The sequence below is a fragment of the Pleurodeles waltl genome, chromosome 12 (assembly GCF_031143425.1).
Source record: "Pleurodeles waltl isolate 20211129_DDA chromosome 12, aPleWal1.hap1.20221129, whole genome shotgun sequence".
In the NCBI taxonomy this organism is placed as follows: domain Eukaryota; kingdom Metazoa; phylum Chordata; class Amphibia; order Caudata; family Salamandridae; genus Pleurodeles; species Pleurodeles waltl.
This window is the reverse complement of record NC_090451.1, coordinates 269341999-269363446: the sequence shown is the minus strand read 5'-3', so window position 1 is coordinate 269363446 and position 21448 is coordinate 269341999. Positions and strand designations below refer to the sequence as shown.

Here is a 21448-nt window from a genome sequence, read left to right as displayed (position 1 = left end):
CCTAGTCCTTCAGGCACAATCTAGATTAGCAGGAGGTGGGGCCAAAATCCAGGCACCAGGGTAGCAAATACTCACAGATGGGCACTAAGGGCAGGAGACACGTGTTGAAAATAAATTCTTGTTTCAACATGACACAAGTAAAATTTCCTAGGGAGCTAACACGGGAAAGCACATCTTTTTTCACCTAGCCCTTAATTTACTTTCCCCAGCAAGGATCTGCATGAAAATTGGCATGCCAGTGCTTGGCTGACTTCGAAAAAGTGATTTGGAAATTTGGGGCACACTAGTCCACGGGGTCAAAAATAAAAGACAAATAAAAAAATGTCTCTCAATGGAAAGTGCAGCTGAACCATAACTACATTGTAATAGTGATCTGTGTTAAAGTGAATTATTACTTGGGGGAATGGTAGTCCACTGCTCATATTAATAGCACTCTTCTTTTTACGTCCAGATAAGGTTTCAGTAATTTAAACCTGAACTCGGGCCCTGGTAACTATGACACAGAGCAGCAGGCCTAACCTAAGAAAGTGTGTAAAGGAGTTAGAAGTAACAAAACTGGTACAAATTCAGAAAACACAGCCCAATAAAATTCCACTCCAGTTTTTAAAAATAGAGAATATTGTAATCAAGAGAGTGACACCAAAACAACAAAAATCCAATATGGGAAAACAGAGTTATGAATTTTTAAAGTTTTAAATAAAAATAGCACCAAAAGAGTGCAAAGTGCCAACTGAGGGCCACTGGTCATGCTAGACTCTGGACAAGTAGAAGGATTGAGGCTGACAACTGCGATAGAGGACAGGTTAGATACATGGACCGGCTGGTCCTGTTTAGAAAGTCATCTTCACACTTAGAACATTTTCAAGAAGGTAAGGTTCTTATCTGGACAAGGCTGCAGGGGGGATCTGAAGAGTGGCTCGTCAGTGACAGGTTGACAAAGAATAATGTCTAGGTGAAGCCAACCATGAAGGTGGGAAAAGCTCTGAGTAGGGTAAAATTTGGAACTCATGCCCAGGATGTTTTAAACATTGATTGGTTGCTGCGTGGCATTGCCCCCTCTGAAGAGTTCTACCTTCTGACTTAGGGCCTCATTACGAGTGTTGGTCTGAAGGCAGCCAGATTCGTTGTGACGGTCGGACCACCTCACTCCAGGCAGTCCAACCATTACATTACGACCCTGGCTGGCGACCCGCCTGAAGACTACCGTCCCTGCAAGGAACATCATTCCTTATGGGAATATAGGATCATATGGTCATGTCACCTGTTATGTACATTTTTATTTTGAGTGTTTATGTTGGGCAGTTAGCTTGAAAAAGTCGTTTTATTCAAACTACACATAAACTACACATACGCTAATTGGAATTAGAATATTTTAGTGAAATATTCATAAAACAATGGCCAGTGATGAGGGCCAAAGAAATTATGCAAACGTGTGCTGCAGCATTTACCACTTAATGAAGAATGTAGTTGCCACCCCGCCAGAGAGTGTGCTGTATAATTAAAAACCGGTGCTAACACTCACTGCTTTCATTGAATATGTAAAGTGTTCTTAAGACTACTGCTATGATCAAGACTGATTGCTGTCAAAACACTTTTAGCTTTTTGCACGTTATTGATCTGAAAAATAATATTGCATGTTTTTGTGAAATAGGTCTACTTGGGGTACCACTTCGATGATGTTTGCAATGAATAAATAATACCCAGTATTTTTCACCAAATATGTTTAAATTCACATACGTTTTTATTTGTATTCAGTGTTTTATTTTACTAAATATGTAGACTTTATGAAGCTCAAGTTAAAATAAATATGCTTTTTATTAACAAGAATCCATATCCAGTTCAAATTCTTATAATTAAACCTGTTTTCATTTGTTACTTTTTATTTGATGTCTAGTCTTTAATAAAATTACATTTATTTTCTATGTTTTATTAAATGTAATTTACTTTTGATTATATCATAATTTTTACTTTGTTATATTTTCTATCTGTTTTTTATAAATTGTAATTTACTTTTGATCATATCATCATACATTCATTTTAATTGATCACAATAGAATGGCATATGAAACAATGTTTCACAGGGGTTTTACATTATGTGCCAAGGTAATCTGAGTATGTGGGGAAAAAATGCAAATTATACATGATAATACTTACTTTTTTGGAAGATGAGTGAGTCTACGGCCATACCACCATGAGTCTGTCTAGACATGAGAAACTGTGGCTGTCTTAACGTAAGTAACTATTTGTGGATGGAACTGTAATTCTTTATAATGCAGATTATGATTATGTATTATGAACTTTGTTATGGTGGTTTTTTTTTTTACTTTGAGATTGTAAAAATCACTGATCAAGTGAGATTACAAGAGTACCTTTAACCAATAAATGTTGGTAGAATCTAAAGTTACTGCATTTTGATCTCAATTCAGGTGCCTCAGTGTATTTATAATGTCATGTGATGACTGTGTAATTCCTAGTTTATTTTTCCTAGTGAATCACAATTATTCTTTTCTATTGATTTCAATTCACACTTTTTTGCTCAATATTCCATTGATTTATTGACTGGTTTAACTGCATTCTGTATCCATAGTTTTAAAATCTTTTTATTAGGCTAAACATTGCTAATGTTGATTCATAAATTGATTTCGAGCAATCGTTCCATCATTTGGCTTCCATTCACATTAATTTAAATGACAAGGGCTTTGTTTGGAGAATGCCTGTTGGCAGTTTAATTGAACGATACTGGCTGTATTTATTATTGAATGTGTGTGGCATCAAGTCGATCTTTAAAACGGGTAGTTCTCTAATTCCAAATACCTAGTGCTTAATTTGTGATTGTGGATTCTGGTGCGGAGCACCAGCACTTATTTTTGAGGGCCGGCGCTTATTTTTCTGTCTCAGGCATTTACTGCAAGCAAATGACACATATGGGAAAGACGGAGGTAGAGAAAAAACGAAAAAGCGTCACAATGGGAGGAAGCAGAAAGCTGCAAAAGTGAGCTGGAGGGACAGGGAGTGGCTTTAAATGGATTGAAGAAACCAAGGATGGCGTCAGGATTACGCTGCCTCAGTTTTCCGTGTTCCCACATTTAAATGCAGCAGCCGCGTGTTTAAAGGGAGGGCTTTGGGCACCGGCACGTTTTAATTGACAAATTAAGCACTGTAAATACCCATCACTTTTCTGCTTACTTCCCACTTATGGGCATTTATTGCAGTTTATCGTCAGTGATTCCATCAAAAACTTTTAATGTGTCATGTATGTTGTAATATGTGAAGTCATACATGGTGCATTATGGGGACATACATTCGAGTTAGTTTTTTCCGTGTCTTTTGAAGTTTTTGACTGGAGTCTCGTTCTGACACCTAACTATAAATTCACTTTAACAGTTGTGTTTTTTTTTTTAACTAACCTGCTAACTTGTGAGATAATGGTAATCCTGATGTAGTGGTTGCTAACTAATGACTTCAGAGAGCCGGATGTATTTATCTGCAATATAGTGACCTTCATATGACTTTTTCCTGGCTCCCTGCTGAGATAATTTACATCCAAGCCCATCCATATAACTTCCATTCTATTACTACCCCCTCATTCAGCATAGACACACAGCCAATATAACAAGCACAGGACCCATTGTTATCCTTACACTAGAAAGCCACAGAGGATAATGCAGATCATCACATGATGTTTTTGCGCTTGGATCTGCGTGTATGTGCATTTGAACCAAGTATTCTCTGGTCCTTTAAAGACCACTGTCTCAAATGGTGTCCGGAATTGTGTTCAAGGCAGAGATTTGATTTTCCAGGTTCCTACTACTGACACGTTCACAAAAGCGCAAGAAAGACATTTTTCTCCCGTAGAACAGGATGCTCTTCAAAGGGCGTCTCTTTTTGTGAGGCGTCAGCAGTTCTTCAAAGTCTGGCCTCCAGCTCGTAAGCGCAAACAGCTCCACTCTAAAAGGTTTTCTCTGTGTACATCATGCTAAAGAGTTTTGCGGTTCCTTGAGGCCTCCAATCTGGCTTGTAAGTACATCCATCTACACATCAACTGCCAGCTGTATGTTAAAAATTGGCGGCATTATTTTTTTTTTTTCGTCTTCAAAAAGGCGCAGTGAATCTCAGCGTTTAACGTGCTATTATTTTATTCTGTTTCTGTGCTATTGCGGGGGTATCTGTTTCGGACGGACGCACAGGCTGTACCATTACAATATATATATTTAGAGGTACCTGGAAATAATATTTAAAAATGTTAGGTCAAGATGCGTTCCAGTTAAAGACGGAATATTAATCTGGTACTCGGAAGAAAAGAGAATAAACCTTATGTTAAATTATGATTTGAGGCTAATTTGTGATATTTGTATTTACTAATTCAACTTTACATTTATTTATAGTTTTAAATAAAGTATTTAGAAAAGCTAACAGAAGTTTACTTGCATAACATTTAGAAACTACAGCTTCATATTTGATTTGATCTTTATACAACAAAAGATGATGTACAAAATGTGTATATCATTAAAACACGATTTGTGGATAAATACGACGCCTTGACCACTTCTGTTGCTTTCTTACTAGCGATTAAAAAAAGATGTCGCCTGAGCTAATGAGGCGGCTTCTTTCGATGCTAGACAAACCAGCACACCATGGAAACAGCCTGTATTGCCCTGCTGCATAATTTACAGATCTAGCTAGCTTGAAAAATAATTTGCCAGCAACCGAGGAATGTTTCAAGGAGCAGACCCTCCCAAGAAACGTTTCCCTCCACCCATTTCTTTTTTTAAACACGGTTCGCATCTTCGGTTGGTCTTAAAAGTTCTATAGAGGTTAGGCACATCTAAACTCTCTTACAAATTCCTAAGTCCTTTTTTTACTGTGTGTGTGTTTGAGTGTGTGGTGGTGTGGGGGGGGGGGGGGGGGGTGTTATTATGTTGGAACATACAATCAAATATGATTTGGAACCCATCCCTTGTGGACTGGCACTCTTGCAAACGTATAATGAACAGGAAAGATACACTGCATCCACTAAGTGAAAAAGAAAAAAAAGTTTGCAGTTGGGAAAAGGTTAGAATTAGCATCATGTAGGTATGTACTGACAGGTAAGGTAGATGAGGGATGATTCACCCACTATGACCTCCCTTTTGTTATGCTTGGCTCTCATAGCGAGGCCCTATCATTTATTGCAGATTTAAATCCGAAAACTCTCTGCTATTACATAGCAGCAGGTGCTAACAAAATCTGGTACCCACTGTTGCTATATCATTAAGGCCTTCCAGACCTAGCTGACAGGCATCCCTGAGAGCCTGTCATTGCAGCACTGCTTGTCTGCCTTGACTGAAAACAGAACGCACTGTTGCGGGAGGGTGAGGCAAAGAAGGAAGGTGCTAAGGCTGGTTAAAGGTGACCGGTAAGGAATTTATTTTTCACATTTGGGTCAGATATGAGAGGCCGTGTTATGTACGGCTCCTCTGTTAACCCACTGTTCCTGCATAGCAGTTGAAAGAAGGGCAGATGATTTTGGAGGCCATGCATAACCTAGAATTATAGGTGGGTAAAAAGTGAATTACAGGGAAGTTTTCCACCTCTGGGTTCTGAGTGATGTCGTAGAAAACTCAAGTTTTGCTCTTCTCTATTTGATGTCACTCAAAAGCCCTCTGTAAAAAAAAAAAAAAATCCATAATTCACTGTCATCAAGCTATAGTTGTCTCTCTCTCTCTCTCATATATATATATATATATATATATATATATATATATATATATATATATAATCTGTTGTGTAATGCTACTTGACATTTCTATAGAGCAAATACATTTTACATTGGTATGGCCTTTGTTGCACTATGGGCCATATTGAGTTTGTGTGTTTGCATGGCTCTGGGTCTTTTGCAGACCAGTGTGTGGTTTGTGATGACAAGTTATGTCTTGGGTTTTGGAGTGGAATGTGCATAGGTGTGTGGGCCATTTGAGCCAACAGTCTATGCTATTTGTGTTGCTACAGAGTTGCCTGAGCCTTAGTCATCCTGTTGGGAAGAAAGCACACTATTTAATGCTTATTTGCCAGAGGTTTGCTTCCTTGTGATTATCATCAAATGGAAGGTGATGTCTGACTGGGGGAGTATGAAGAGCAGGTTTGTTTGGAGAGATACCTGTGTTGGTAGTTTTATTAACTTGAAAGAATGTGTTTTTCACTTGGATATAAGGGACAGACTGTTGGTTTTAAGCAAAGCTTGGCTCCTATTATTGTTGTAGATGCCGTTCAGCTGATCTGATAGCATTTGTTGATGTGCATTTAGAAGGCTATAGTTTAGCCCAGACCAAAGATTTTTACTTTAGCAATGTGGCATGAATTCATATAGAATGTATTTTGTTTTTAATCTCCGAACTCTCGTACCTTGAAGTTTTAATCCAAGTCCCAGCACCCCACAGAAGACTGCATTTGGGTCTATAATACATTTCCTATTTCATTTATGTTTCTAAAGGGCGTCAAACCTGATACATAACCAAAAAATGTTGTTAGTATACCTTTCGGCCACTTAAAACATCTGCCACTTCACTGCAGTTTAATGGTGAAATTAAATTCCCGCAATATTATTTTTCTTAATCTTCCGCTTATCAGTTCCCAAATGTTGGCATTACTGTTCTCTCTACACTTGCCATGGAATGAATGCTAATTATGCTTGCACCATCACCAATCAAACAAGATGTACTAGGTTAAGCTTTAAGCAGGCACATTATCACATTTGAAGTAATATGTTTAAAGCACACTGCAGATCAAACTAGAAAATATTTCTTAAATGTATTGGTCAGTTAACATCTTTATAATAAATCATTGGAAGCCCTGGATAAACATTGTCTCTGGTGCATTTGCATCAGTACTTAATTTGTAAATAAAAATGTGCCGGTGCCCAAATCTCTCCTCTGAAACATGAGGCTGCTGCAATTAAATGTGTGAGCACAGAAGACTGAGGCTTCGTAATCTGAAGCCACCTTCTGCCCTTTTAATCCATTTACAGCCACTCCCTGCCCTTTCAGCTCACTCTTACAGCTCTCTACTTTCTCCCTTTATGACAGTTTTCTGTCTTTCTCTTCCTCGTCTTTCCCATATGTGTCTTTTGCTCCCAGTAAATTCTTGAGGCAGAAAAATAAGTGCCGGCCCTCAAAAATATGTGCCGGTGCCCTGCACCAAAAACCAGCGGCTCAATTTAAGCACTGATTTGCATATTATAACAAAGCAGCAGTGTTTTGGTACAAGGCTTCCACCTTTGTGCAGTACACTCAGCCCTATCTCCTGGCTGCAAAACTGTCAGCGGTAGTCTGGTCAGAGCACTGTTACTCAGTGTCAGAGCTTTAGAACTGCAGCCAGAGTCAGTTGCACACAGCACCAAGGCAGGTGAAGAAGAAAGGCTGGGGTGTGTCACTCCCTAAAGTCGAGTGGTCAAGAGCTATACTGCTTACTCCATTAGTTTTGCCAGTAGTTTCCTTTTCCAGATTCACAGCAGCTGACTACCTTTTCTTGACAATATGAGATTATTCTCTGATATTTGAAACCATTCAATTTGGACATACCAAAATACTTCATAAAGGTATACCACTTTCCCTGACCAAATTCCTAGCTGTGACTTCTGTCATATCTGATGCTCTAATACTATAATATATTAATCTCTCTTCCTGACTACATTGAAAACTATCACCCATATATATATCTATTTCCTAGTGGTGGTCGCCACTGGGTAGTTAAAGTTAGGGCCATGTTGCCATAGAAAAAGCATATTTTGACTTGCCTATATCTTTGGCACCATTTGACGAACTTTCACAAACTTTTCCCCCAAAAAGTGCCCTGGTGATTCTTGTTGCGTACAGGACGTTTCTGGGTGATCCGTCAAGTGGGGGCTGAGAAAAAGGGGGGGCCATCAGAAAAGTTGAGTTTCCCATGTTAATTCCCATGGGACCTTCAGACAAGACTACAGCCCGAACAACTGGACAGAATTACTCCAAATTTGGCAGAAAACTAGCTTTCGGGATGCAGAGTGTAATTTTGCTTATTTGGTCTAAATCCATTCAACTGTTTTTTGAGAAATTAAAGGGAAAACAAATTTGTATATATGAGGTCACAAACTCTTTGCAACAACTTTGCAGGGGATAAGAGCTCGTGCACGGAGCTGCACAGCTTTAATTGGCTGTCCGCACTTCAACCAGGGAATGTTGGCAGCCATCTTGGGACTCTGCTCCAGCCAAGTCCCTAAAAACAAAACAAAAAAGAAGACTGAAGAAATAAGAGAAGGGGCCAAGGTAGAGACACCCTGACCCCTCAGCTTTTTTCACAACAATTTGCAGCTAATCCACAAATCTGGGGAAAATAAAAATAAAAAAGTACGAGCTCCCGAGCTTGTTTTTTAATAAGCCTTTGGGTGGGCCAAGTTCGGGGGGCATTGCTATTTGAATGCAGGGGGCCACCCGGCACCTCCACAGCCCCAGGGACATCTATCTCCAGAGGGCTTTGCAGTCTCTGTGTGCGGGAAGGAAGCCTGGCTCCCCCACAGCCCTAGGGACTGCCACCTCCCCAGAGCATTGCTGTAAGTGTGTGGGAGGGTCAGCGGGCCACCCCCCGCAGCCAGAAGGACCATCACCACAGGGTATTGATGTAATTGTGTGCGGCGGCCATGCCGCTCCACCGCAGCCCTGGAATCTGCCACCTGCCCAGGGCCTTCATACAATTGTGTGCAGGGAAATTAAAAAAGGGAAGGGGGTCCATTTTGGACTCCCAGGGCTGGGCCCTTCTGTGCTTTACAGCTGCTGCCAAGCCACAGCAAACACTCCTCTCGCAGCAAGGGAGAGCTGTCAAACAGGGCACGAGTTATAGTTACTTGAAAGAACTAGAACTGCTGAATTTCTATGGTTTTGTATGAGTAAATTCAGAACCTAACTATGTTCCTGTATCCTTTGTTTTTTCAGTGTGTGTGTGTGTGTGTGTGTGTGTGTATGTGTGTATATATATATATATATATATATATATATATATATAATATTGCTTTGAAAAAGCCCCAGGCTTGCATGCCATAGGGAGCAAAATATGTGTCAGCTGGTCACTGCTATTAAAACCTTGTAAAGTGCCCGCAATGGTTGGAGATTACCAAGTGCGACAAGAGTAATAAAATATTTCCCCTCAATATGATAGATCTTGGACTGTTTGGCTCTGAACATATTTAGAACATTTCAAATTGAAATATAATAGTTGGATTTATTGCCTGTATATGACTAAACTATACCCTGGTTATTGTCAAATATTAAATTGTATGTCATCAGTGCTATAACAAGATACTATTAATCTTTTACCTTGCCAAGGTGAGGTACCTCTCCTATCACTACCCCTACTTTTATTGGAAGTCTTATCGAAATATATCTAAGAACATACTGACATGCACAACAGTTTTATATATATATATATATATATATATATATATATATATATATATCAGTAACATGTTTTGAAATTTAAAATTTCTGGATTTCTCCCATTCTCTCATATAGGTCAGCCCAAATTATGGCATATGGAATGTTTGAAGCTCATATTTGCTTCATAGTAAGTTTGTGTTGTGTGTTTGCACAGTCTCATGCATATTTCACTGTTCAAATATTTAAAATACGGTGTTGGAAATGTAATTAAAAGATGAGTCATTTGCTGAAAAGGGCGCACTGTCAGAAGTGTTTCTGTATCTGAGTTTGAAAATGATATGCAAACCAAATGAGAACACAGTTTGTCTAAAGAGTCCGATTGTTTGTCATAGTCATTGACTAGGTGTGATCTGCTAATTGGGTACACGTTTAACCTCCATTGCTGAGAGCCATTGGTACAAACAGAATGGTCATCCAAAAAGACTTTGGTAGTTAAAATATTCATAAAATGCAGACACTTTTTTGATAAGGCATCTAGTTCAGCTCCTGCTTTTTTTTGTACTTCTCATAACATCCCTTTTGGTTCCCTAAAGTCATTTGTCTTTGCATTAGCTTTCACTTAAGGTTAATCTGCTGCTGGCTAAAGAGGTATTGGCTAAAGCATGCATAACCCAATGGCCCTTGGGTAACTTCAGCTCTACACAGAAGAGTCTGGCCGCCTGGTGAACCGTTTGGCATAAGTGTGCTTCATTAGTCAGATCTTGGTTTTCTTTGAGTGTCCAGTCCTTCTTCCCACACTTCAAGATCCTTTGCAGGATACACTACCTTTCCAGGTTTTTCAAACCAGGCACTTGTAGTGAATGTAGTGTTTCTCTTCTGCATTTACTAGAGGAATAGCCTGAATGCAAGATTTACTGAAATACTCCTGGCTAGGTTCCAGCTTGCCTAAAACACCCAAGTAAGGTTATAATTCAACAACAGAATTTACCCAACTCTTATGTGCTGGACACCCTCTATTTCTTCCCATGTTCAAGACGGTCTGACTTATGACTGCTCATGTTGCTCACCATGCCTTCGCTCTCTTCCTCACTGGGAAACTCACTAATGAAAAGTCCTTCCTGGCTGGACTCCTTAGGGATGTTGTCGATCTAGCCATGCTGTTGACGTGCATTGGAGGCAGGACCTTGTTAGTGTTCGGGGCCGAGTTGTGGAGCTGCCTGCATTCTACTATAATAGAGATTGACATGCACATCAATTTGCACAGAACTGTGGAGTTTGACTGCTGTCAACGAGGGGACTCCAAGCCCCAGAATACGTGAACGAAACCAGGGGGCGGGGTCAGGCATCACCGCACGCTCAAAGCGCTGCCACATTCCCCGCGCCGTGGGATGCGAAGCTGTCAACAAGGGCACTCCAAGCCCCAGAATACGTGAAGGAAACCAGGGGGTGGGGCCAGGCATCACCACACACTCGAAGGGCTGCCGGATTCCCCACGCCGTTAGACGCATGCGTGCCACACCCGGGCGAAGCCCGGGCCAAGGGCGGGCCCATCCTTCGCCCGTCAGCGACCAGAAGAGGCTGGGCTGGGCCACCCGCCTTGAGAATGATTTATTGGGGAAAAGAGAGGTAAGCTTACTGAGTGGAGTAAGTCCCTAATGTCCAAGGCAGAAACAAGTAGCACAAAGACAGTGCCTGACAGATTCGGGTCAGTGCCCCGACAACTCTGTTTTTTTGTTCAGCACTTGGGTGGCCCCCCTTCTATCTTTTACCCTAGAGAAAGGAGTAACCGCACAGTTATGTACTGGATTTTTAGGGTGTATGAATTATCGCCTGTAATGGGTAAAAAAAAATATGAAGGCAAAAGGGGGAGGGTGCTCAGGGCCCTTTAACCCAACCAACAATTTCCAGTTACTTATCATCCGTTATTGGGGCCATAGAAACTGAAATAGTGCAGGTTTAAGAAAAAATTGGGACTGCCCCCAAATCCACACACAAACTACCCCTCGAGCCCATTGTTCTTGTTAAGTCCAAACAAGGGGAACAGGGTCCCCTGATAGCCTCTATCCCTGATATATATCAGCCTGGTACGGGTGTTTCTTATACGCAAGCCTTAAGTGAATATAAAGAACCTAATCTTGATTGTTCCTCCGTAGTTTCCCCACCACTGAAAAAGAGAAAAGCGGAAGGCCGTTCTAAAATGACTAAGCGTGATCTAGGGGCTAAGAGGAAAACTTATACACACATGGAAGACCCTGTTTGTCATTTGGCAGCCCCTGAAATGTCATCGGATATTCTTATATCTGATAATAGAGAGAAGGGAGTTTTACGGGATGATTTTACATACATAATTGAGTCTATACTTAAACCATTCTGTGTAGCCTTGGGGGAGAAACTTGTTACCTTGATGACTAAAAAATTGGAACATTTCATAGTAATATGATTAGAATGATTTCTCAAACAGCTATAAGACCAACTCATTTGGGTAATCTCCATATGAATGAGGCACTGCCCGAAAATGGCGAAGTACTGCAAAACCCTCCACTTAACGATAATGATTTACCCCTGGCTCATCCCACAGCCAGACATGGACCTTCACTTACGGAGTTTAAGCCTCCCTCGGAGATCAGAAAGGGAGCCCACTCAGGTTGTTCACCCGCTCCTCACATTAACTCCATTTATACCAGAGAAGAGCCATTGCAACTTCCACTTGATTGCATGCCGTATGTTTTGGTTCTAGCAAATGTGCCTCCTTTAGATCCTTGTCATAACGAAGACACCCAGGCATTAATGAGGAAATGTGCTCATTGGTTAAGGTCTAAAACTAGATAACAAGGAGATCTGAATAATAAGATTCTTATGGCACGCAGAGTGAATTGGGTTGGCTCATCAGAGAAAGCACACGAGGGTGACTGCGTTGTGATTAACTTTGCCAATCTTTGCCTAGTTAAATGTTTGTTGGCTGATCTGTTTTATTTTGCCAGGAAGGAAGAAGGAATTCAAATTTACTCACTTAGTTATTTCTATGACCCAACCCTCTTACCTGTTTGCCCTAAAGTAGCTCAATGTGATTTCAGTGCAGGGCTGGCTATAACACAAGCATGGTCAAATAATTATTTTATTAGCCGTCATCAGGACCTGATTCCTCTAGATGAGAATGATTGACATGTGGACAAGGATAGGTCCATAGGAGGTGCTCTGGAGGGGTCAGTGGAGGGCGTTGGGCATGATATTACTTTTCCACAGTATGGGCTTGATGAGATAGATACCCCCCCCTTATGCCTTGTCAGTTGCTACTGTTGGTGAGGAAATGGCAGTAGGGCCAGGCTCTAAATCCTTAACATTACTCTTTTGGAATATTGTGGAGCTCCGGTCAAAGGTAAAAAAAAAAACAGAGTGGCTGGAATTTATATCCACATACGATGTTGTCTGTTTGCAGGACCCCTTTCAATTGAACGGTTACTATTCTGTATATCAACCAGCAATTCCCTCCCTAGCGGGAAGGGCAAGTTGGGGGTCTTTTGGTTCTCGTTTCATTACAACTCCCTAAAATGGAGGCATCCTTAATCTGGTCTTCATCATACTTCATGGTTGTTTTACTACTGATTGAGGGGAGTAAGGGCTTATTGTTAATACATTTTTATAACAACATCCCGCGTGACCTTCTGAAGGGAAGTTTTCAGGAGGTAACAGATTTTCTTGATTCTTTTGATAAGCTCCAGGAAAATGAGTTAATTATTATATGGGCAGGAGATTTTAATATGCCACTATTTAACCTGGAAGTTTCACATGTGTGCCGTACTTCCATAGAGGAGAGAGAGACGTCAACCCATTTTATTCACACAAATCAAGGTGAAGTTTTAAACACTTTTATTTATAAATTTGATCTTGTATACGCAAGGGAGAAAGCTGCCGCATATATTAAAAAAATAACTACATTTACAGGGAATTCTAAAGGGAGTATTATTGATTTTACTCTTATTAGCTCCTCTGACCTTCATTTAATTCTTGACTTTAAGATAATACCACATTGTGCCAGTGATGACAATCCCCTGTGTATTAATCTTGCCTTTAACAGGAAATCGGCTTCAATTAACAGAGCACTTAGAGGGAAATTTGATTTTAATAAAAACGTTGTCCTACGCATTAAAAGGGAAAGGGAAGATCCCAAGATATTTAATCAGAAAATGATTGTACAAAAATTGGATTCCATTAATTTATGCCTGTCGCAACAACCAACCCACGGTTATTTAGTATCGGAATTTGAGCAATTAAGCTATGCTATTTCTGAGGCACTGGTGAGCGACAGGACTCCCCGGGGCCCAGTGGCCCGCCGATGGTTTAATTCCATTTGTACAACTGCCCATAAAGATCTAAAAAAAAGCTCTTAGATCTATTCCCTTTTCCCGTGATCTAGTAAGAACGGCAAGGGGTCAATATAAGGCCGTTTGGGCAGTGAGAAAAACTGAAATTAGAACTAGAGCATGGGAAGAGCTATTGGTAGCTACTGAACTGAAGGACACAACACAATTTTGGAGAGTGGTAAATCTCATTTACTTCATGGAACATGATAATAAAGAGGACGACTGTTTGATACCAGATAGCGGTTTGGGTGAATCACTTCACAAGGGTTTTTCAGCCTGATAGTGACTTTTCACTCGAGGGGGACGAAAGTAGTAACCAGAGACCCGTGTAACCTAACCCGAATATAAGTACCTTGTCTTTTGAGTTACATGAGGTCATCACAGCAATCGATTGAGACCAGGGATAGCACCCGGCCCGGATGGGGTCCCTGTTGATCTTTTTAAGTCTATGCCGGATCTTTGAGGCCCTCTAGTTACAAATGTACTAAGAAGTGTAGTAAAAAGTAATATTCCATCCTCATGGAAATTGGCCATTATTATCCCTATCTTTAAAAAGGGTAACAGGCAAGATCCAACTTGTTACAGGCCGATTTCTTTCATAGATTCTACTGCTAAGATATTGGGAAGCGTGATTCTGTCATGGTTGGAGGAATGGGTGGCAGAGGCAAAGATCCTTTTCCCAATCCAATACGGTTTCAGACCTGGTTAAAGTACAGTCAAACAAGCGTTAAATTTCCACCTCATCCTTTGCAAATATGTTACTTTTAGGAAAGAGTGTATTCATCTGGCTTTTATTGATTTATCAAGTGCTTTTGACCTGGCGAATAGTGAAGCTCTGGCAAATCATGGAATCCTTGGGGGTTGATTGGAACCTGTTGGAGTTAATCAAATGTTTATACACTGATCTAACGGTTTCAGTGCAGTATGGTTTGCATGGTGAGGGGTCTTCCCTTTTTCCTTCAATGCAAGGAGTCAGACAGGGCTGTATTTTAGCACCGTTTTTATTTTTGTTATATATTAATGGACTTTATGGATTCTTAGTAACAAAACGGAAAGGATTTTCATAGAATGGGACCGAGACAGCTCCCGGTCCTTCTGTATGCTGATGATGCAGTTTTAATTGCCCGTACAGCCAACAGTCTCCAAAGCTTGTTGGATCTTTTTTTAATTTTTATGCAAGACTTAAATTTGAAAGTAAATTTTACGATGACGTATGCTATGACTTGTGGCCCCCAAGATACAAGATCCAAACGATTTACCATGGGAAGAAACATTATAAATAAAGTAAAAGATTTCTGTTACCTAGGCTTGCATGTATGCTATTCCATGTTATGGAATTCCCACCTTACTATTAAGACCGAACAAATGGTGAGAAACCAGGAAGCGATATTTTCCTTTGCTCGTGAACTAGGCCACAGACCAATTCACCAAATTGTTATGCTTTATAATTCAAAATGCGTATCAACAGCCACTTATGGGGCGGGTTTGTGGGGTTAGACCAAAGTAGACTCTCTCCAATGTGTCGAGGACAAATTTGTGCATAGACTATTGCTAGTACCCAAGAATGTGGCAAACATCATCTGCTATGAGGAACTGGGATTATGTCATATTGAGGTTTTGTAGTGGTTGAAATCCTGGTCAAATCCTGCAGCTAGTCGGGTACAAGATTGCATGACCAACTGTATGCAAATGGCAATTTTAATCCGTGGCTCACATTTTTCCAAACCTCTTTTCGTAATTTAGGCCTGGAGAATATGTTTACTCACCCAGAGTCCCTGCCTACAAATGCCAAGGAATCGGTCAAAATACAATATACTGAGTATATTTCAAATCTTAGATTACAGGGGGCCCTGAATTTGAAAACTTTTGATCCCTATGCCCAGATTTCAACCACGATTTTGATGGAACCCTATTTAACTTGGTTCCCGAGTTCTTCATCATAGTCCCTCCTTGCCTTATTTAGACTAAATTTGCTACATTTTAGAGTGGCCTTCCCAAAGCAATGTACCTGGCAAAAAGTGCTCCCGAATTGTCCCTGCAATAGTTTTTCTAAGCGAAGCACGTGTCACTTTTTTCTATTTTGTTCACTTTATTCTGCTCCCAGATGTATTTTTATATTGCCCCTTTTACGGAAATTACGAAGTATCTCTTATACGGATGCATTTTCAAGAATTGGCATCAATACAAATTTGTTACTCTGTTTTAAATTTTATTAGATCTGCTATTGCTATTAGAAAAGATACGAACTGTTGGAAGCAGTCGTATACTAATTCAAGGCGGAATAGTATAAGATCTTAAATTGATGTTGTGACGTTCGTTACATGCAACTTATTGTATTTGTTTGTGGTTTTGCTATTATCTTTAGGTATTATTATGGGAATTATGATTTATCTATTTGTAATTAGTTCTGTATTTTGGTCATGTGAAAAATGTTTTCCTAATATTGCTCCATATTTTAGGCACTGTGTTTTAACTATTTTTTAATTTTATGTATAATGAATCTGTACTTTTATGGCACCATGCTGAATAAAGAAATTTGACTGACTGATTTCAATAATATGAGAATACAGATATGCCAGGAAACTAATGCTTATATGTCCAATAACTGTGAAAGGAAGGTGGATATAAGCTGACTAAAAGTAGATTGCACTGGCGAGATTGCTAGAGAACTGCATGACTGACGTCTGAGAACTGGATACAGTTGAGGTTGTTGAAATATAGATTGTCTACTTGCAATCTAAGCCTATTGCATCTCCCTAGAACCAAACTCTGATTCAACTCTGGAAGGTTTACTCTCACAGGCTCCAAGCTTTGGAACTGTTTGCCCAGAGACATCAGTGGAAAATACAGGCTAGCGCTCAGAAAAGCGTAAAAACTCTCTTGTTCGAAAATTAACAAGTTGCTCTTTTTTTCCATAGCATGAAGCGTTCAGGGTTTATTTTCTTTAGCAGCACATCTCATAAGAATACTTCCTTGATCTTTGTGCCTAGAAGCAACTGATTATATGGTGTGTGTCCTACAATTGATAAGTGAATTCCAAAGAGGAGGTGCAGTATAGGAATGTCACAAAGTGCTCATTCAGTAGTGATTCTTGTGTCAACACAGTGTTCTGTTCCACACCTTTGTCAAATAGGACAAGAGAGTGACTGACTGTGCATCTGATTGCGAGGACGTGCTTCTGAATGTGTTAAGCTGTGATGCGAATAGTGCCACATTTAGGTTTTTTAAACTGCAGTGACTGCAAGAAATTGGGTTATTGGTTGACTGGGGTGTGGACCCTGGTCAAGTAACAACCCCAGCCCTTATCAGGGCGAGGCACAAGCTAACACTGAATTAATGTGTGTTTAACCCTCTGGTAGTTTGACACAGATCAGTCAGGTTTAACTTGGAAGAAATATGCAAAGTATTTGTGCAACACTTCAAACTGTAATAAAGTGAAAAACACCACACAAAAAGGATCCCATGCCAAGTTAGAAACATATATCCAGACTACCCAGGCATTCTGACACAGCAGGAGCTTCTCTTCAATCTAGGTGTACAAACAGGAAAAAGAGAAGAAACGTTGGCTGGAAAGTTCTCGTACATTAATCTCCTCTGCAATGACTGTTAACAAAACCACCCAGTCCCAGAGAAAGGAAGAATTCCCAATCCAATGGGAGTCTGAGCACCACTCATATTTATTTAGCGGGGGAGAACCACCCTAAATCTCCCTGTAATAAATGCCCTCTCCACCCTATGCTCCCCCCCACCCACCCCTAAACACTAAAAAAAAAAAAACTTTTATTACCCTATGCCACTACTGCCCACAAACCCCTAAAACAACTATGATCACCTAATATCCTTTTCCACCTTTGACGCCTAAAACTACCCTTAGCACCCAATACCCTTACCCACCCCTAAACCCTACTACCCCATGCCACTACCCACCTCTAAACCCTAAAAATATCCTTACCACACTATACCCTTACCCACCCCTAAACCCTAAAATAACCCTTACTGCCTTACCCTATTTCCTTACCAACCTATAAAGCACCCCTACCACACTAAATCCTCAACCTTTGAAGCCAAAAAACATCCTTAAATCCAATACCCTTACCCACACATAAATCCTAAAGATACGCTTACCACCCTATGCTTATATCCACCCATAAGCCCTAAAAATACCCTTGCCACCCTATATGCCCTACCCAAACCCTCAACTAACCCTTACCTATCCCTAAACCCTAATATTCCCTTACCACCCTACACCCTAAAAATATCCTTACTACCCTATACCCTCACTTACACCTAAACCCTAAAAATCTCTTGCCTCCATATACCCCCACAAACCTCTTAACCCTAAAAACACTCTGTATGTATGATATGTTTATACACTACACATACATAGACTTGCATTAACTATATCTACCATGTGGGGAAAGGCATTGCATGGCAATGCCTGCGTTGCACAGGCTGTTTCCCTGCAAAGCACAGGTGTGGTCAGAGCACATAGCATGCACTATTGCAGTTTTGCACTGACAATTACACAACCTCGCAAGCAGAAAAGTAACATTTGAATCTCTTGACTGGTGCAAAAATAAACATTGCATTAGCTGTCAGGCGAAATTTAATTCCACTGGTCAGCTGATTAATCAGTTCCAGACATTTGCACTGGTTGATCATAACATAAATGTAATTTTGCACTCTTGGTCAATAGAGTTGCCACTTGGCCGTTTGTTTTCCGACATTACTGGTAATTTAATGTACAAACATCAGGAAAACTACTCAAGTGTTTACTCCTCTTATCAGTACACACTTTAAACAGTAAATAAGAGTAGAAGTATGTAAAAAATGTGTACTAAAGCTCCTGCTTTAATCATCATTGATTTATCAATCAAGGAAACCTAGAAAGAAAGATCATGTTCAAACTGAATACAGACCATTTTCTACAAAGTTCTCTAAGTATTCTGTCTAGGCCTTTGAAGTAATTTAAAACGTGAACAAATGGCCCGTGATTTTCTCTGGAAAAGGTGCCACCCCTATCGGCCAACAAAATGTGCAAAATTATTTTATCCTTGCCTTATTCAGAGGTCTGACAGCAACTACTGAAATACACATCCACACTTTATGTGAATGGCACATCTCGTAGTTTTATGTGATGTTTACTATTGGATAGCTTTAATACCATTGGAGATTGTTAATTGGAGTGAATTCTTCATTTAAAACCTGCAGTGTTTCCTCCATAAATGATTTTTGAGTGAGTGTTGGTGATATGACACCAAGCAGGCTCAAAGGTTAAAACGCACAGACAGAGACTAAAAGACAGTACTCATCTCCAGAGAAGATTTCTAGTGTGTCTTGAAGTGTGCTAGTGCAGTTGTTTTAATTCGAATTATTGAGTGATTATGTATTTTGAATAATGAGTTTATGTAGAAAATGAATTAACGTAGAAAAATAATGCACGCATTTCAAAATGTGACCGCGAAGAATGGCCACCAATGTTCACGAAATGTACTAATTAATGATTAATACATATGAAATGTTAAAAAGGTGTAAGACTAATGCAGTAATATGGCATATTAAGGGTTATGAAGTATGCTTTAGCTTATTAAATGTAGGCCTTAACTTAGCGAGTGTCTTGGCCTATTTTGCCAGGCCTCATGCAGAAGCTGTATTTCTTAGAGCTTAATAAAAAATGCTGACCAAGCGATTTAAACTGTGAAATCTCTATGGAATTGTTAAATGTGGTTAACAGAAGCTTTTCAGGAGAATCGACTGCTAGATGATGTTCTTGCCAATGCAACATTTTATGTGTAATGTGTGTGAGACTGACTGTCCCAGGACAAGAACAATGAAGATACTGACTAGAGTGGAAGCTGCAACAATATTGTTACCGGACAAGCAGGATGATGAACATCTTAAATGGACCAATCAACTGTATGTGAACGGAGAAACATTTGAATTCATAGATTTGATACAGTAATATTATTGGACAAAGTGTGAACATACGATTAACTGACCAATAAGGAATTGGGGGATAGTTTAGGTAACTTTAATATAACAACGCTCATTCTGAGAGAAGACAGCCATTGCCCTTATTTTTCCTGACAAAAAGGTTATTACCTTCTTATACGTCTTTACTAGAGCCGTGTTTATCTTTAATGCTAAATTACTTTGCCCATACTTTCCTGGCTGAGCCTGATGCCTTGCTGATCGACTGATGTCCTGAGGATGAAGACTGATTCTGCTTTGCTGATCTATGCAAAGGATAGGAATAATGCGATAAACTGTGATTTCTATGCACATTTGCTTTTCCTTTCTAGGTACCAACTGCACTGTTTTGATAGAGCCTTAGTTAGATGTTTTCCACATTTATGGTACCAAATTGTTTTGCATGAAGCCCAACATGCTGATGCTAATCTGATGTTAGTTGAGGATTCTGACTTATGTGTAAAGAATAATGCTTGATGGATTTCTCTGCTTAACTACATGTATTACATCTCTTTAATGCTCTATTGACTCTAATGACTCTATTGATTTGCACTGTAACTTTAGAATGTGTTGTAGTTCAAACTTTGATTAGATTGCATTTCTTCCACCACTTTGGAGAGCTAATGTTGTTTCTGTATGTGTTTCATTTGATTTTGAGATTAAGCTACATGACCTTAGCATTGTTAATATAGGGAAATAAACATCCTAAACTTTACTAAAGGTGTAGTTATTCAGTCATGGTTTGTGATAATTACTGACTCCATTGATTATTGATTTTATTAATTTCTAATGATTGTTGATTATTGTGTATTGATTATGTGCTGGAGCTATGGTAAGAACTTCTTAATTGTGAGTCAAAAGGTTCAGCGACCTATTCTCGTCCCCTTGTAAGTATGCTTATTAAGGTCTGACGCGCTAACAAGTGTAACCAATAAAGCAGATTTCCTGGCCCAGGTGCCTACCAATGTCAAATCTAGCCTTCCTGTTGCTGTACACTTCTGTTCTATAAAGCTCTCTAGCTTTTGAATTTGTTTGTATTGATAAGGGGGGAAAACACTGGATTTCTTTTACTTTCCTACTTTTTCTACCGGCTGGGACATTAGAATACCAGACATGCTGTAACAAACCCGGCAAGGTGGTAAGACTACAGGTGGATAATAGACCATGGGTGGCTAAAAGCCTCACTTGCACAGCCCCCCTCATTGTCTTTAGTGAAGCTCCTGCAGTGTCAGAAGGGGAGGGAGGCAGCCACAGGATAGAACACGCCAACTGGCACTTCCCAGGGGGTCGCCATCAGTGCAGCCTCCTGGACCCTGCGGCATCCTCTGCTGTTCCTCTTCTTGGCCTCCACAGCCTCCACTTCTCGGTGTGTGCGCGGGGTGGAGGGTGTGTTGTGACTGCATGAGTGCAGGGTGAAGGGTGTGTCTGTGTGCGTGTAGTGAACGGTGTACTATCTGAGCGTAGAGTGAGTGTGTGATTGTATGAGAACTGCATGAGTAATGCCTTTGAGGGCAGGGTGAGTGGTGTGAACGCACCGGACGAGGGGAATACCCTGGTGAGTGATGTGCTTGTGTCAGTGACAGGCGAGTTCAGCAGTATGCATCTGTCAGTGCAGGTTAAGTGCTGTGTCTGCATGAGTGCAAGGACAGTGGTGAATCTTAGTGAGTCCCTTTGCCCTTCTTGTCAAAATATTGTAGCAATGTTTCTTGAAAGCTAAACTGCAATGCATCACTT

At 40.2% G+C, this 21448-nt stretch overlaps 1 protein-coding gene across 1 annotated transcript in view; it reads right to left on the bottom strand.

The window, feature by feature from the left end:
• NECAB2 (N-terminal EF-hand calcium binding protein 2) overlaps positions 1-21448 on the bottom strand; it is a 1008614-nt gene that overhangs the window by 563893 nt on the left and 423273 nt on the right. The gene's annotated exons all lie outside the window — the stretch shown is intronic.